This window comes from Nilaparvata lugens, unplaced genomic scaffold, assembly GCF_014356525.2.
Source record: "Nilaparvata lugens isolate BPH unplaced genomic scaffold, ASM1435652v1 scaffold3831, whole genome shotgun sequence".
Taxonomy (NCBI): Eukaryota; Metazoa; Arthropoda; class Insecta; order Hemiptera; family Delphacidae; genus Nilaparvata; species Nilaparvata lugens.
Window position 1 is genome coordinate 14,760 of NW_024090476.1, and position 17,428 is coordinate 32,187.

A 17,428-nucleotide genomic window follows, 5' to 3' on the forward strand; every position below is an offset into this window, starting at 1 on the left:
CGAGGCCGACCACGCAACAGATGATTGGACGACGGGGAGGCAGACCTTCAATCCTTGGGCGTCAGAAGGTGGAGACAGCGAGCACAGGACACAGATTCATGGAGAAGGCTTGTGGAGGAGGCCAAGGCTCTTCAATGCCCGTAGAGTCAATGAGAAGTAGCTATAAGTTTTTGGTATGATTTTTGTTCTTTCAATCTAATTTATAGACTATTCTATTTGTCTATTGTTTATTTGTTTATCTATTGTTAATTTATTTTTCATCTATTGTTCATCTGTTTGTCAAAAATGTTTATTCATCTTATAGGGAATTACATAATATATTCAATGTGCATTGCGAGTACAAATCATATACCATATCATCTTAAATTACATCATGCTGATCATTTTCATTATCATTCACTAATAAACTATTTTCTTACTCAATAAATCATTTTTCAATAATTTCTTTATACTAGATCGTTGCATTATTGTGTTTTTCAGTTAAACTTATGAAGTTTTTTGTTTCAGATTATAAAATATCGGCTTCATTCTCATTCACTAATAATTTTTTTTTCATTCAATAATTATTTCTTCTCTTCAATCATTTCTTTATTCTGGATCGTTGCATCATTCTGTTTTTCAGTTGAACTCATGAAGTTTTTTGTTTCAGATTATAAAATATCAGCTTCATTCTCATTCACTAATAATTTTTTTTTCATTCAATAATAATTATTTCTTTTTTTCAATCATTCCATTATTCTGGATCGTTGCATCATTGTGTTTTCAGTTGAACTTATGAAGTTTTTTGTTTCAGATTATAAAATTTCATCTTCATTCTCATAGACGAACATTGGAATACCTTCTATAGAGTGAAGTTCTTCCACTTTTCTTATAGTGAAGCCTATGTTCTTACGTCCGGAATTTTATTAGTGAAGTTCAGTACCGAAGTTAATTAATGCAATTAAAACAGTGATAATTCAGTGGTTAGTGAAGTAAATATGTATAACTGTTTGCACTTCAAGACGAAGGTTTGGCTACCCTACTTCATGACTCAAAGGTTAGTGGAGAAGTCTCTTTTCCTATCAAGTGTAAATTCTTATTTCAAAATTAACTTTGATTCTTTCAAATCTCTATCTCAATCACTTTATTCTGATAGGATTCAAGCGTATAGTGAGGTCTGCGTTATAATGGCAGTATCTGATCAACATTGGCGTTGCTATCCTTGTCTATCATCCAACAAAGCAGATGGAGCTATCCTTTTCTAGCTCCGCAACGTTCCTAGATCATTCTTTAACAATGCAGAAATGAAATCAATTGAAAACATACTTAATCTCAATCCTGAAAATATTTTAAATTAAAAAAAAACTGGAAATATTTAATTAAACTTGAATTTGCAGCAGAGTATGAAACAGATATTTGCAAATATTTATTTATTTACATTACAATATGAGGGCACCAGGAAGAAATACTTCCCGTAATAGCCCTCTTGACACAACAGAAATTACAATTCTAACATATCAATAGTATAATATAATATAGTATGAGTCTAATCTAATATAGAAAATTCACTAAATTAAAGAGAGATAGAAACTAAAATATTTTTTTTAACTAAAACACAACATAGAACTACAATATGTATATTTCATTAGATCATTTAAGAATATTTTTCCTTGACGAATAAAATATAATTGATTTTTCAAACAATAATGACCAGTTAATATCACATTAAATATACCGGCGTCAGAGATCCATGGCAGAGATGCAAGGCCGAGAATCGGCAACACTGCTCTCACATCTTTCCCCACTGCCATTATAACATGAGCCTCACTATAGTTATTTACATTTTTTCGAAAATTAACATTTTAATATTGGATATCAGGTGATCATTATCATTTAATTTGATTATCATTCAACTTTAACTCTGTTGTCATATATTCAAATAGTTTTCAATTTCAATTTTTGAAACAATGGTCTTTGATATACTGAAATATCGTTCTGAAGAAGGATGCATAGATTTATTTATTACGTCGAAGTACTACCGTATGTATGTTTTTCTCATGCATTATTTTGTTTAGTGTATAATTAAAATACATAAATCGTGTCATATTATAGAATAGAATAGTGTCTTCTTTGAAAACAACAAAAATGTATCAATCTAGAATGTTATTAATATACATTTGTGATATCTTAAGGCTGTGCTAAGGCTAAAAATAAACTTTCTACTCGTGATATTTTTGAAAGTTTTCCGATTTGTATATCATCAAGCTATCAAAATGAAAAAGTTTTCTCAAGAAGACATTTTTTTCCCGATCATTACTTTTTGAGATATGAGCGCCTTAAGTTTGAATTTTTGGGACAGAACATTTCAAATTCGGTACGATATAAATCCATGAGATTTAGAGGATGGATTCTTCATGGTATTGTTGATCTAGTAAAACAAAAACTTTTTGAAAGTATCAATTTTTCAAAAAGTTATCCAATTTACCAAAAATTACTCAACTGAAAGTTATTTTTGGTTACTTTTAGTAAATTAAATAACTATCTTAAAAATTGATATTTTCAGAAAATTTTTGTTTCACTACTAGATCAACAATACCATGAAGAATCTATCTTCTAAATCTCATGGATTTATCTCTTACCGAATCTGAAATGTTCTGTCTCAAAAATTTAAACTTTAAGCGCTCATATCTCAAAAAGTAATTATCGGAAAAAAATTTCCTGAGAGAACTTTTTCATTTTGATAGCTTGATGATATACAAATCGAAAAACTTTGAAAAATATCACGAGTAGAAAGTTTATGTTTAGCCTTTGCACAGCCATATGAGTTCTATGTTTTGAACGTTCATTTTTAAGGTTTTTTCGCAGACAATTAATGAGGTGTGTCGACCGTCTGAGGTGCTTTGAGGTTGGTAGCCTTTCTGAAAGGTCTCCTCCTAGTATTGTGCATAGTAATGGTCTCTCAGGGTAGTCGAACATCGGTGGCACAGTCTTCTCATCCTAGTAGTTGACCTCCATGACAAGCTCGTACTGTACTTGTACCTCCACACCACTCGGCAATAGTGCGCCACTGACAGCCAATCCTCACCATTGAGCAATCGTATCAGTTGAATATCATCTATATACTAGCCGTCAGGCTCGCTTCGCTCGCCATATCCGTCTAGCCAGGGGGCTCCGCCCCCTGGACCCCTCGACTGGATCGTCCAAGAATAGTGATATTGTGGTAATTATTCATATTAAATAAGAAGACTAACAAATTGTCAAAAAATAACACAGATTTATTGATACTTAGAAAGACCGGTTTCGGTTGTTACACCATTGTCAATCTCTGATAAACTGAAACTAAATACAAGAGCAGCAGAATTTATACTAGTAGGCGAGTACTGCTATTGGTCAAGGGCATGAACGCCTGCCATTGGCCCAGCTAGACAGTCTCCTCCCACTTGATGGTGTCACAAAATGGCGTCTTAAGCAATAGACTCGCCATGACAATTCCCAATATAGTTTAAATGACCAGATTCATTCCAACCAATACAACACAACAAATTTAGTATTATCATAACCTTCAAAGCATATATTAGTCAATAGTTTTTCTATTTACATATTTGTTTTATTATCTTTCACTTGTTTTCTTGATTCTTATCCTGTACTGAAAGTAAATTTTGTTATCATGGCGAGTCTGTTGCTTGAGCCGCCATTTTGTGACACCATTAAGTGGGAGGAGACTGTCTAGCTGGGCCAATGGCAGGCGCTCATTCCCTTGATCAATAGCAGTACTCGCCTACTAATATAAATTTTGCTGCTCTTGTATTAAGTTTTAGTTTATCAGAGATTGACAATGGTGTAACAACCGAAACCGGTCTCTCTAAGAGTATCAATAAATCTGTGGTTTTTAGACAATTTCTTAGTCTTCTTATTTAATATTGATAATTATCACAATATCAACTTCTCAACTACACAAAAAGTTAAAACAAATAAACTTACTTACTCCTTGGCACTACAGCGCATTCAGAGCCTTGATCTCCTTCAGAAAGCCTCTCCATTCGTCTCTATCACCAGCGTAACAACCGAAACCGGTCTTTCTGAAAGTATCAATAAATCTGTGGTTTTTTACAATTTCTTAGTATTCTGATTTGATATTTGTTTTCATTGGTTTTTGTAATAGTTGGATATTTCCAGTCTTGAACACAGAAGTTTTGGTTGGAGGGAGTTTTTTTTCATAGGTCACAAAATATAATATTGCGGTTGATGCCCACATGATCGTTTTGCTTGTGCATGGCTGATTTATGAGATGATCAAACGTCCATGCCCACCGGTGGGATCCGAACCACGACCAAACAGTGCTAGCAGACTGATGGTTATAACGTCCCATACCACTAGACCAACCTGTCAGTGATATCGTCATCGGAATATTTGAGTCTCAACTGTGATTGCAATTACGTTGACAAACCCCATCTGTGCATCTTCAAATATCTATTGTTCCTCAATGCTGATGGAAAGTTGTATCTGTGATTGTATATCAGACATTAGACCAACATAATTACTTTGAAGTTTGAGGTGTTTGTCAGTGGACCAGCCTACCAAAACCCCACTCCATGAAAAGCTGCCGCTAAATGAGTTAAAGTGTGCTATATTGTTGTTTTGAACAGTTTATTAAACAACTTAGGTGACAATATTCTAAGAATGACAGTACATATTTTCAGTGTTATTAGTGTTTAAATGAACTGTGTTATCCAGTGTTTTTGGGTTGACATATTGACGGTTTCAACTGAATAGACGTGTTAGAGGATGTGCACGCGCGACCGTCGGTCCCGGCTGAAGTAAAACAGCTCTATCAAACGACTTAGGTGACAGTATTCTAAGAATGACAGTACATATTTTCAGTGTTATTAGTGTTTAAATGAACTGGGTTATTCAGTGTTTTTGGGTTGACATATTGACGGTTTCAACTGAGACATGTTAGAGGATGTGCACGCGCCACCGTCGGTCCCGACTGAAGTAAAACAGCTCTATCAAACAACTTAGGTGACAGTATTCTAAGAATGACAGTACATATTTTCAGTGTTATTAGTGTTTAAATGAACTTGGTTATTCAGTGTTTTTTGGGTTGACATATTGACGGTTTCAACTGAATAGACGTGTTAGAGGATGTGCACGTATACCGACCGTCGGTCCCGGCTGAAGTAAAACAGCTCTATCGTCCATCGTCTGCTCAAATATCACTGCATATATTCAGGCTAAGTGGGACCTTCCTGTAAAGAGCTCCCCAGCACCAAAATCCATTCAAATTTGATTTTCAACTAGTGACATATTAGTGAAGTGTGTGCTTTCAATCTGTCCTGTACTATAATTGATTAGTCTTCATCCTCAAATTGAGTGCTTAAGCTGCGTTGACACCGGAGTTAATAACACGAGTTATTAACAAAAAGTTATTAACTTGACTGAATCGTCAAAAATTTCTCTTGACAAAAGTTGATAACTTATGTTTCTAACAGAAAATTCCTTGTTATTAACAAGATCTTGTTATCAATATAATTGACTTCCATATGATTTCCTTTAACGAGACTATTCATATGATATAACAGCCAGAATAAAAAGCAAAAAATTGTCTTCAAAATTGAATTGAAACATGTGTGTGATCATTAAAACAGATCATTAAAATAATGTCTGATCTAATTAGTATAGCACCTGAAGCTTTAGACCTTGCATAAAATTTTCTCAGGTTTATTTAAAACTTTTTTGTAGTTAGAATGTTTTGTTAGTATGTATTAAGTATTCGCTATATATTTTAAGGGTGGGGACTCTCCCCCCCGTGGGGCGGTAACCCCCCCCCCCGTAAGCCATAACCGGAAAATAAAAAAAAATAACGGAATCGTATTTTACATATTATTTGAAGAAAAAAACTTCCTTACGACTTTTCCTGAAAATGCTTTCCCTTGGAGTTACAGCAGTTTGAAAATTTGAATTTTCACCCCTCAAATCCACGGTTTTCCCTTAATAAATCGAAAAGTACACGTCAGAAAATGAAGTTTAATGGCTTAAAAGAAAGCTAATTGAAACTGGAAAAAAATCAGCTTTTTTGCGGCTATTGGGAAAATAGTTACAGTTCATCAAAGATGGCGCTGTCACTGACAACTCTCATTTTTCACTCTTTACCCCCAATTTTCTCAGAAATGGCAATTTGTACACAAAAAATTGTAAGGACCTTTTTTTTAAATATTTGAATTTGCTTCAATTTGAGACCAGTTAGAGGTCTCTAACATTCTTCAAAGGAAAGTTATGACAAAAAAAAATTTTTTTTTTGGCCGGAAGAAAATGGCCTGTGGAAACGAGGGAAATTTCCGAACTGAAAATCCAAATAGCAGGTGCTTAAACATATAATTTCACATACTCACACAAATTTTGATGTACTTGCTAAGTACACTTTTTGATCCAGACAATTTTATGTAATTCGAAACGTGCATTTTTTCAACGAATGTTACAGTTTTCCAGAGAAAATCAGAGTGGGAAATGTATTCAGTATACAATAAAATTACACATATGTTTGCCGCCATTTCCACGAGTTTTCCGAAACTTTTTTTTCCCCGTGTAGGACCCGCGTATCTTATAACATGGCCATTTTTAGCCCTAAATTAAATTTTAATTGCCCCAATTTTGTCCATAAATTTTAAGCTGAGAAGTCTTGTATTGAAAAACAAAAATACTAACGACAAGTAATTTTTTTATAAATAAATTTTCAACATAAAAATTTTGTTTTTACTTCTCTTTCGTTATAAAAAAACAAGTATTTTATCTTCGGCGCCCTGCTATGATGCCGATCATAGAACGTGTTCGCTAGAGAGGAGTCTGGATTTCTATTGTTGTTGGATACTTGCGCAGTAGGGTACAAAAAAATTTCAAACGCGGTAATTTACTCAACAACGCTGACATTCTAGAACAACAATTAGCAACTACTATGGGAGACGATAATACTGTTTGAATATTTTAAATAATGTAACTTTTTAAACAATTTAAAAAAATTGTAAAAATATTTTATTCATTAATAAAGTGTACTTTGGTTTCATTAATTATTGTTTCAAATTATTTTTTATATCGGTACCCTTTAAAAAAAAAAAAAATCGAATGCAATTTAGCACTTTTGCCCTTAAGGGTTGCCCTTTGACCCATAAAATTGCAGGGAAAATTGAATTTATAAAATTTTTGTTCTAATTCTTCAAGTTGCTTCCCATTAAAACAATATTCAAATAAATTTTTATGATAATTTAACGCTACATACACATTTTGCCCTTAAGGGCTGCCCTTTGGGTTTTGGATGATGGAATATATAAGTTTCAAACATTTTAATTCATTTTTCAAATCGCTGCCCTTTTAAACACACGCAGTAAAAATTTTATTGAAATATAACGAAAGTTACCAAATGTTGCCCATAAATGTGCCCTTTTTAACCCTTACGTTGGGCTCATTTTGTATCTCACATTGGTATTTAACTAATTTTTAATATTTCAAAAAAATTTGGGCCTTTAATTAATTATTTTCGCATTTTTTTCGAAATTTTATAACTTTTTTTTATTTTACCCATTTTTACCCCTTTTTCAACCCTTAAAGGGTTAAATTCAATTTTCCCCGCCCTGAAAACTTATAGCGTTTTTTCTACACATCCTAACGAACAATTTGAGCTATTAAAGATTAAAATCGAGGCTGTGGTTTTTTTTGTTTCACTTTTCGATATTTACGGTTTCAGGTGCTATACTAAATGTAAATAAATTATAATGCGTTTACACCAGAGTTCAAAACAAAAGTTTTCAACATAAGTTAATAACATTTTCTTTTGGCTGCTAGTTTTATCAACAAAAGTTAATAACTTTGTCACGTGTTTTGTCTGCAGCTGTAGTTATTAGGGAACAGCTGTAGTTGTAGGGTAGGGATGCTGGGCGAGGGGGTTGCGTGGAAGATAGTAACCTGTTATTAACAAAAGTTACCGACTCTCGATGGATAACATAAATCTTGTTAATAACAAGGAATTTTCTGTTGAAAACACGAGTTATCAACTTTTTTCAAGAGAATTTTTTGTCGATTCAGTCAAGTTGACAACTTTTTATCAATAATATTCATGTTATCACTCCGGTGTGAACGCAATTCAACATGATGTTATAAACTTTTGTAATTAACATCAGTAGATAACAAAAATTTTAAAAACCGGTGTAAATGCAGCTTTAAAGTGTTTCCTCTCAGATTTGTGAGTGAATCATATAGCTTATAGAGTGAAGTTATAGCTATCAAGTGTTGCCAGACTTATTTTGGATTCAAAAGCGTGGAACAATAGAATTTTTTGAATTAGAATCCCAGTTTGTGAATAGTGATTTAATGTTAGTGGCGGGGATTGGGGAGATGTCACAATAATAATGATAATAATAATAATAATAATTGACCGAGCGAAGTGAGGTCTAAGATTCAAGTCGACGGTTTGGCATTTCTCTTAATGTTATATGTTGCGCATTTACGGCGAAACGCGGTAATAGATTTTCATGAAATTTGACAGGTATGTTCCTTTTTTAATTGCCCGTCGACGTATAATATACGTATATTATACAAGGTTTTTGGAAATTTTGCACTTAAAGGATGATTTAAAAGGAAAAAGGAGCAGCCTTCATACGCCAATATTAGAGTAAAAATCAGACTATAGAATTATTCATCATAAATCAGCTGACAAGTGATTACACAGATGTGTGGAGAAGCTAGTCTATTGCTGTATTCCCATAAGGTCTACAGTTTCAATCAGGTACTTGTGGATAAGAATAGGGCGTGAGGTCTTGTGTTCACAGAACTACTAGTATAATAATAATAAGTGGGATAGTGAGGGTTTATAATACAATTTAACATACATCAACTATAGATATTAACTGTGTGCTCACAAGATAATGAAGAGAAAAATGATGCTAACTTAGGAAGATGTAGATGTTCACATTTACCCACTACATTTGTTAGTAGACCTAAAACTACTAATTTTGAGTATGTTCTAATTTTCATAGGAGGGTCTATCATACAATTTAACCTCCCGGTAGTCGCGCCCTACTCAATCACACGAGCAGTCGCGTGTTGTATTTTGTACAACATCCAATTTTCCAAGTGTTATGCACTCTGTTTACTGTCAAAACATATTAATTGTATAATTACTTATTCCATCTTCTTGGATTATTTTACGCCTATAAACATTTGGATGACTACCATTTCATTGCTTGAATAGTTCCAAATTTTCTTAAATAACTCAATATTATTCGTTACAAGTGGTAATTGAGTGTAATATTTCTAATTAATTTAATAATTCAAGCCATCTAAATTCAAAATTATAGGTTTTGTTTTGGACTGAAATTTTATCGAAATTGTACACGTGAAATTCTAACCTTATTTCGGACTTTGTCACAAATAAATTTGGAAGAAAAATAGCACAAGGACTACCTTATTATTTTATCTGCCAATGTTATTACATTAGTGTCATTTGCATTGTAAATAAATAAAAAAAAAATCATAGCCCAATAAGGTACATCAAGCAAACCCATCAATTCTGTGTTATTATCACTTTTTGTGTAGTTGAGAAGTTGATATTGTGGTTATTATTCATATTGAATGAAAAAGACTAAGAATTTGTCAAAAACCAAAGATTTATTGATACTTAGAAAGACCGGTTTCGGTTATTACACCATTGTCAATCTCTGATAAACACGGTTTATCAGAGATTGACAATGGTTTAATAACCGGAACCTGTCTTTCTAAGTATCAATAAATCTGCGGTTTTTGACAATTTCTTATTCTTTTTCCTTTTTCATTCAATCTGTGTTATTGGTTTGTTTACAGTCCCCGTACACAGTCTTTCCCTATCTTATGCACAGTGCGACTTATGCACTGTCACAACTAAATGGCACCTAAAGACTGAACCATTGCTCGGTTGATACTGCAACTCAGTGAAGTGATGGGGGGAAAGTTTTGGAATGCATAGGTGACTCATTCACTGACACCACCCTATCCAATAGTTTTGTGCAGTAAAAAAACTGACACTGTTGTACTTTTGACAACAGCGCGACTGCCGGAAGGGTGACATACATTAACGATTGATATTAACAAGGTAATGGAGGAAAAGTGTGTCAACTTAGGAAGATTTAGAACCCACTACAGCTGTTAATACTAAACCATTCATTTTGAGTCTCTTTTAATTTTCATAGAAGATGGTTTGTCATGCAATTTAACATACATCAAATATTAACTATTGATATTAACTGTGGCAAACAAGGTAATGAAGGAAAAGTGTGTCAACTTAGAAAGATTTAGAACTTCACTACAGCTGTTAATACTAAACCATTCATTTTGAGTCTCTTTAGAAGATGGTTTGTCATGCAATTTAACATACATCAAATATTTATGTTAACTGTGGCTAACAAGGTAATAGAGAAAAAGGTGCTAACTTAGGAAGATGTAGATGTGCACATTAACCTACTACAAGTGTTAGTACTGCGCTACTAATTTCGGGTCTCTTTCAATTCTCATTGAACAAGAATTTTAAAGTATCATCTATTTTCCCACTTCAATTAATCCATTTCTTTGATAAGTCATGATTAGAAAAAGCATGAATACTTCATAACAAAATTATAAGAATCAAAATACAATTTTAATTATTAATTTGTTATTATTTGAAATATTATCACATTTCTCTAGACAACAGCATGTTCTATCTCTCTCATAAATTTGTTTGAAGTTACATCATTCAAAGATTTGAACCATTCCCCTAATGACATTTTTCCAATTCACAGCATGCAATTATTGCATTAAACTCTTTCCTCTTAGTTCTGACAGATAACCTTCTTCAAGTAGAACTATAGGTTTATTTCCAGTAAAAAGGGTTGACAACACAATTCTATAGACCTCCAGCCAACTTGTAATTAATAGCTGGATAAAGGTTGTAATAAGCCTTTGAATGTTCTTTATAAAACAGCTACGGTATTTTAGTTTTTTACCTTCAGTAATTTTTCATATATATTAAAATTCATCATATTTATCAACATTTGTATAAAAATATTAAGAACGACAATCTTTATTGTTCCATTCAATTCTCATTTAAATTATTATTCAAGTTTTATTGTTCCATTCAATTCTCATTTAAGTTATTATTCAAGTTTTATTGTTCCATTCAATTCTCATTTAAGTTATTATTTAAGTTTTATTGTTCCATTCAATTCTCATTTAAATTATTATTCAAGTTTTATTGTTCCATTCAATTTGTGCCTAGAGAAGATAATTTTGAATAAAATTTAGAATTTAGAAATAGGCCGGCACATCTAGAAAATACCTGAGTCTATACCTAATTCATGCAGGTGAACGGGCTAGAGTCAAGAAAACTTCAATTAATCTTGCCATGCCTGATTTAATAGGTTTATACTATAGAATAACACTACAATTTGAAATAATAGAAAAATACAAACAGTTTCAATAAACATTGGCAGCTAAAATCTAACAACAGAAACAACAATATCATGTTACTTTGTTGACATTCTTCATCTGATTCGGGGGCGCATTACTATCCCCGTTTAGATAGCAATACGTCACAAAACCAAACAAGATCAGTCATAAAATAACCAATCAATTTCAACATGAAATTACTCAAGAAAGAAAAAAACCCGTTGAACCCAAATTTCGTCGATAGTAACCCATATAACCCATTTCATAATAATTTTGAATCCCCACTTTTTATTGACATTCTCGAATGAACCTTTGTTTCACTACACTGCACTTTCGTTGGTTTGTACGTTGCTTTATCGTCGGGGTTACAGTACCTTGTTTTTGGCGGTGAGCTTTTACCGGTTGAATTTGGCTTGACGGCGACGTCCTCTTACGTCCCTAGACCTGTCGTCTGAACGGGTGTCTTGAAGCGGTTTTACATAAAGTTGCGGAACCAAAGGGGTGGTAGTACAAGAAGTTGGTTTGGGGACACACATGAACCGCTGTAAATAAATGTATTACAGCATTAATTTCTAACTCTTCCTACAATTCATCAAAAGCTAAAACAGGAGTTTATTCTGTTATTTAATTTAGATTTTATCTTGACGTTCTGATTTCATTCTCAAAATTTAACAGATTTAAAACAAATTAACTTGCCAGAGTGTCATTGAATACAATGTAACCTTTATGAAAACATCCGTAATAAATTAATATAATGCGTTTAGAAAATGAATACTTCATTAATTATGATGTTAACTTATATGATATTTGTCGTTTGGATTGCGAAATCAAATACAATTTTTCATATAGTAGCTCGGCTAGTATTGTTGGAAACTTGTGCGCTAGCCAACATTTATTTTATTTATTATTTATGAACTTTAGGACGCAATCCAAGTGTAAATAACGGGCATTCGCCCAAAACTGCTCAGAACCTTAATTAAAAATGAACATTCATTAACATTAATTTCCTGGAAAAGAAAAACTTTCTTCTTCGTCTATTAAGATTTCTATCATAAAAAATTTACTAAATCATTCGAAAGCCTTAATGACATAAGAAAACAGAGTCTGAAAAATATAAATTATAAAATGTCATAAACTCAATATGAACATAATCTTAAAAATTTCATTCCAATTTAAATGCTATCTTCCTGACTTTCAGCAATACTCTACGATAATATATCTCCAGAAACAATAACTCAAATGTAACGTAACTGAAAACTTTCTATACTTCTGTAGAAAAAAATTTATAATTATCTTCCATCACTAATAAAATCAAAAGGATTATTCTCAATCAATATTATTAACTTGAAAAATAACAGGCTTAATTAATTCAATACTCTTATGGAAGTTTCAATCAATAAAACTCCCTAAATTATATTTTAACCTTATTTTACGTACCTTAGCGGTTATTTGAAGAAACAATTATTCGTACATGGTGAAGAAACACAATTAAACCTTTCAGGACATGGCACTACTAGTAAAATTTAGACATTAATAAACAATAAAACTAGCTCCTACATTAACTACTGAATTCAACTTATAAACCTGCCCAAAAAGGGGGAAACATAGTGACTACATCTTTACTCTCGTAGTGCTCCTAGCAAAGTGTCCTCCGAAACGTAATCTGGTCTTGCGCGGCTGGGGAATCCCCACTACTGTATTTAGAAACAGGTCTCCTATTGGGCGAATGGAATCAATTTGACCAATCGTCGCGTGGCTTCTACAGCCTTTGGACCAAATAGTAACTGCAAAATAGGTAGTTTGTTATAATTTCAATGCTTGCTGTTTTCCAACTTATCGCATTTTATGTCGCGACAAGAAGGCTAAGTTTTAGAGATAATTCCAATAATCTACATTCCTCGACGACTCGGAGCCACAATTTTTAAATATCTATCATGGGAAACTCGAAGTCATGGCCGTTCATATTAGAGAGAGAAAATAATTTATTTCGCTAACTCACTTACAATAATGGCTCTAGTCTATTGCGTATTAAATTTACTATTATAACTTGGGAAAAGGCCTGAATTAAAGACAGTGCCCGGCACAAATTCTCATTTAAGTTATTATTCAAGTTTTATGTTCCATTCAATTCTCATTTAAATTATTATTCAAGTTTTATTGTCCATTCAATTCTCATTTAAATTATTATTCAAGTTTTATTGTTCCATTCAATTCTCATTTAAGTTATTATTCAAGTTTTATTGTTCCATTCAATTTCATTTAAGTTATTATTCAAGTTTTATTGTTCCATTCAATTCTCTTTTAAATTATTATTCAAGTTTTTTTGTTCCATTCAATTCTCATTTAAATTATCATTCAAGTTTTATTGTTCCATTCAATTCTCATTTAAATCATTATTCAAGTTTTATTGTTCCATTCAATTCTCATTTAAATTATTATTCAAGTTTTTTTGTTCCATTCAATTCTCATTAAGTTATTATTCAAGTTTTATTGTTCCATTCAATTCTCATTTAAGTTATTATTCAAGTTTTATCTCTTCCATTTATATTTAAATGTCTCTACTTTCGTGAAGGCTTGGAACCCCAAGGCTAGTTGATACACTTTAACTTCCATGTATCATAATATTTCTCTTTTCAAAATAATTATTATTGTTTTAAGTACCACATATAATGCTATTTGTAATTGAGTTCACAAAACTCAAACCAAATTTAATATCTATTATTGTAATTCCAGATTCCAGGTTTTCAACTTTCTCAACATATTAATGAAAAGGTCCAGGACTGTCAAGTCTAGTATACTTATCTTTTTGTTCGATTTATGTTTCAAATAATTTTACAATTTTTAAAAATTTTCCATAGGCTCAACTTCCAAATCCAGTAACTTTCACCAAAAAAAAAATATTTTCAAAGAAACCTCAGTTGAAAATTTATCTGAATTGTTGCCTGTTTGCAATTTTCTTCCAATCCAACTATTTTAAACTTTCTTTTTTTTTAGTTTGGAAGTAATTTTTTTTTAAATAAGACTTTTACCTATTGTAAGTGATTTTATGTAGTTAGGGTTGCCTATAATGGGAGTTGAAGATGCCAACTATTGTAAGCTTAGTTTAGGTTTTAGTTTGTAAGATAATTTACTGTAATTTTTCATCAGCTACAAGCTGAGCTCTGGCTAACTTATTGAGAATACTCAATAGAGCAGTATCTATATCAATTATATTTTCTTGCCAACCTCAATAATCCCTCTGATTTTGATTATTTTATAATTCATTTTAAAAATATGGATACAATTCTTGTTTTAAATCGACAATCCAAAGATTTACTATTTCTATAATAATACTTATATTTAATTAGTTGATAGTTCAATGAAAAGAGTATTAATTCCAAATTCTTAATATTTTTCTAACCCATAGCCCAGCTATGTTATCAAAATTATAAACCATTATATTTATTTTAATTGTCAAGCCAAAAACCTTAAGCCCCGCAGACACACATCATTTTTTGCTCGTACAGTATTTTTCTGTCCTTATAAATTCTATTAGATTAACAGATGATTTCAAACAGATGATGTCTGTCAAGCTCCGTTTAATCTGATAGAATTCATAAGGATAGCAAAATATCGTACAAACAAAAATTAATGTGTGTGTGTTGGGCTTTACTTATTACATCAATCCTTTTTATATTAATCACTCCCTTATGAATTGAAAAACATTATTACTTATTACATACATTAGTCTAGCCATAGCTCAGCTTATGCTGGGTGAACTTTACCTCAATATTATTGTTTTTTCTCATTTGTCTACTGTTGAATAATAATTTCAAGAATGAAATTGATCGGCTGTTATGATTATCATATTCAACCCAAATGAATATATATTTCAAAAATTGTATTTAAATACATATTCTAGCAGAAGTCACAGTTGAAAAATCATATAAAGTCTTGTCTGTTATTAAATTTCTCCAATCCAACTATTGTGAATTTAGCTCTAGTAGTTTGTAAGTGAATAAATTTAAAAAATACTTTGTCCATTGTAAGTAGTCTACTGTATTTGCTTGCGTATGATGCGCATCCCAAAAACTAGAGTACATTTTTATGAAAAATACACTAAAGATATTATCAAAGCTTTTATTTGAAACAACGTATATAATGATTATTGATCTACAAAATATTCATTCAAATAAGTTGTAATATAATAGATACTGACAGTTGCACATAATTTATTTGAGCCAAACTTGAGTTTCAAAGCACTAAGGCATCATCTTTAGTGGTCTTTTTTCATCTAAGATGATGCCTCCTTAGTGCATTGAAACTTAAGTTTGGCTCAAATAAATTATGTGCAACTGACAATATCGTTTTTATTCCACTTTAATATGGAGAAATGTCACAATCTCTTTTCATAGTGTGAATTTTTTTCAATTGATGTTTGAAAAACGTAAAATACTGTATTTTGAACTTGGTATACATTTAACAAACACATTAGGAAAAGCTGACTTGTTGATTATCGTTGATTGATCATCGTGAACATTTTTGTCAAACTCTACATACCGGCATTCTGCCTCAATTTGGAAAACTGGCAAAACTTGGCAAACTGTCTCAATTTGGAAACAAAACGAATTTCGCTTTGTATTTTTTGAAAAGTAAAAAGTTTTTTTTTAAATAGGTGCGTGTCATACACTAGCAAATATGGTAATTTGAGGTGGTAAGGGTTGGCTATAGGGGTGTTGGGAGGCCAATTGTTGTAAACTTATAGTTTAGTTTTTAGTTTGTAAGTTTGGGAATTTATTGTAATTTCATCACCCACTAAAAGCTGAGCCCTGGCTGGTCTATTGAGCATAAATAAATGAGTATCCATGATTAAATGGCTATTATGATTTTCATATTAAATTGAAATAATTATACCTAAATTTTAAAAATTATATTGATAATATATTTTTGCAGAAGTCACAGTTAAAAAATTATACAAATTCTTGTCTGTAATTAAATTTCTTATTCCATACATTAGTCCAGCCATAGCTCAGCTTATGCTGGGTGAACTTTACCTCAATATTATTGTTTCATTCTCATTTGTCTACTGTTGATTAATAATTTCAAGAATGAAATTGATCGGCTATTATGATTATCCTATTCAATCCAAATGAATATATATTTCAAAAATTGTATTTAAATACATATTCTAGCAGAAGTCACAGTTGAAAATTCATATAAAGTCTTGTCTGTTATTAAATTCATCCAATCCTACTCTTGTGAATTTAGCTCTAGTTAGTTTGTAAGTGAATAAATTTAAAAAATACATTGTCTATTGTAAGTAGTCTACTGTATTTGCTCGCGTACGATGCGCACCCCAAAAAACTAGAGTACATTTTTATGAAAAAATACACTAAAGATATTATCAAAGCTTTTATTTGAAACAACGTATATAATGATTATTGATCTACAAAATATTCATTTAATTAAGTTGAAATATAAAAGATACTGTCAGTTGCACATAATTTATTCGAGCCAAACTTAAGTTTCAATACACTAAGGCATCTTCTTTAGTGGTGTTTCTTCATCTTAAGATTATACCTCCTTAGTGCATTGAAACTTAAGTTTGGCTCAAATAAATTATGTGCAACTGGCAATATCGTTTTTATTCCATTTTAATATGGAGAAATCTCTTTTCCTAGTGTAAATTTTATTCAATTGATGTTTGAAAAACGTATAATGCTGTATTTTGAACTTGGTATACATTTAACAAACACATTAGGAAAAGCTGACTTGTTGATTATCGTTGACTGATCATCGTGAATTTTTTGTCAAACTTTAAATACCGGCATTCTGTCTTATTTGGAAAATTACGCGTATGACGCCAACCAACGAATTTCGCTTTGTATTTTTTGAAAAGTAAACAGTTTTTTTTAAATAGGTGCGTGTCATACACTAGCAAATATGGTAATTCTAGGTGGTAAGGGTTGGCTATAGGGGTGTTGGGAGGCCAATTGTTGTAAACTATAGTTTAGTTTCTAGTTTT

General features: G+C 31.7%; 1 long non-coding RNA gene across 1 annotated transcript in view; it reads left to right on the forward strand.

Moving 5' to 3' along the window:
• LOC120355640 overlaps positions 1–16,393 on the forward strand; it is a 30,285-nt gene extending 13,892 nt beyond the window's left edge. The window contains exon 2 of the long non-coding RNA XR_005573695.1: positions 16,079–16,393. This is a non-coding gene — a long non-coding RNA (uncharacterized LOC120355640). The remainder of the gene's footprint in view (positions 1–16,078) is intronic.
• Positions 16,394–17,428: the final 1,035 nt, after the last annotated feature.